The following is a 2119-nucleotide window of genomic DNA, read 5'->3' as shown; positions in this document are numbered from 1 at the left end:
GGATCTGAACTGGCAGTGACTGACCAGGAACGAGACTTTGGGGTTGTAGTGGATAGCTCAGTCAGCATATATAATTAGGAAAGGTATTGAAAATAAAACTGACAATATCATAATGCCATTATACAAATCTATGCTGTGGCCGCATTTGGAATACTGTGTACAGTTCTGGTCGCTTCACCTAAAAAAGGATATTGTAAAGCTGAAAGTGTTTCAGAAAAGGACAACCAGAATTATAAAGGGGATGGAGCAACTCCCCTATGAGGAAAAGTTGCAGCATTTGGGGCTTTTTAGTTTACAGAAAAGACAAGAAAGAGGTAACATGATAGAAATGTATAAAATTATTCATGGCATGGAGAAAGTGGAGAGAAAAAAAATTATTTCTCTCTCATCACACTAGAACTTGTTGACATCCAATGAAGCTGAATGTTGGAAGATTCAGGACAGGCAAAAGAAAGTCCTTCACACAGTGTATAGTTAAACTATAGCATTTGCTCCCACAAAAGGCAGTGATGGCCACCAACTTGGATGGCTTCAAAAGAGGATTAGACAAATTCATGGAGGATGAGGCTATCAATGGCTACTAGCCATGATGGCTATGCTCTGCCTCCATAGTTGCAGGCAATATGCTTCCAAATACCAGCAGCTGAAAACCACAGGAGGGGAGAGTGCTCTTGCACTCAGGCCCGCTTGTAGGCTTCCTATGGGCAACCGGTTGGTAGGGATGACGGAGAAATTTGATTTGGTTCGTATTTAAAGCTGAATTTATCTCATTTTAATTTTCCAAAACGTTGTTATATGCCTTCAAGTCAATTACGAGTTATGGCAACCCTATGAATCAGTGACCTCCAAGAGCATCTGTCATGAACCACCCTGTTCAGATCTTGTAAGTTCAGGTCTGTGGCTTCCTTTATGGAGTCAATCCATCTCTTGCTTGGCCTTCCTCTTTTTCTACTCCCTTCTGTTTTTCCCAGCATTATTGTCTTTTCTAGTAAATCAGGTCAAAACAGAAGGGAGTAGAAAAAGAAGGCCAAACAAGAGATGGATTGATTCCATAAAGGAAGCCACAGACCTGAACTTACAAGATCTGAACAGGGTGGTTTATTACAGATGCTCTTGGAAGTCGCTGATTCATAGGGTCGCCATAAGTCATAGTCGACTTGGAGGCACATAACAACAACAACATTATGTGTCCAAAGTATAACCTCAGTTTCATCATTTTAGCTTCTAGTGACAGTTCTGGTTTAATTTGTTCTAACATCTAATTATTATTATTTTTTGAGAACTGAAACACAGCCATCCTTTGAAATTCACACTTCTCCAAATTTTGTGGCAGTTCTCCAACCGATGTTTTTAAAATACATTTATTAAGGGAAAAAATGGAAATAACATACAAAAATATATATTAGCAGGTCCTGGGTTCAGTCCCAAGCATTTCCAGGAGCCTCCTGTCTGAAACCCTGGAGAACCACTGCCAATCAGTGTAGGTAATACTGAGCTACATGGACCAGTAGGTCTGACTCAGCATAAGGCAGCTTCCTATGTCCCCAATGCTGGCCTGTAGTTTCCAGGATCCTCCTTGGATCCCTTTTTAAAAATTAGTGTTACATTGACCACTTGTGGTTTTAAGCAACTCCAGATAACAACGTCATTATTTCAATTGCTACTTCTGTTGCTTTGACCTTGCAGTGTTGTTCATTTCTAGTGTTTTATTGTATCCTGCCCTGGCAGTTTTTACTGAAAGGGGCCACAGAAATCTCCGGCAAATAAATAAAGGAATGCTCCCACCCTCGTCGAAGTGATGGAGGAAAGGATATTTACTTGACTCAGAAGAAAGCCCACTGATTTCAAAGGGAAATACTCCCGAATAAGCGTGTGTGGAGCCTACATGCTTAAAACTGAGAGGAAATAGGCGAAAAGGTAAGCAAAATTCGCCCCTGAAACTCTTTTCTCTGTGAGGAATTCCTGACGGGAGAGAAAAGAAAATGATTTTTGGGGGGACAGCAGTATCCCCCTCAAAACACCCACATATAATGAAGGGGCGGGGCCAAGCGAAGCGCCTATCCTAAGAAGGCTACGCCCCCTTTTATAGAGCGCGCTCCGGCCTTGCCTCTTCCAATCC

The sequence above is a fragment of the Rhineura floridana genome, chromosome 10 (assembly GCF_030035675.1).
Source record: "Rhineura floridana isolate rRhiFlo1 chromosome 10, rRhiFlo1.hap2, whole genome shotgun sequence".
NCBI classification, from domain to species: Eukaryota; Metazoa; Chordata; class Lepidosauria; order Squamata; family Rhineuridae; genus Rhineura; species Rhineura floridana.
The sequence above is the reverse complement of the archived record's forward strand: the minus strand, read 5'-3'. Positions refer to the sequence as shown.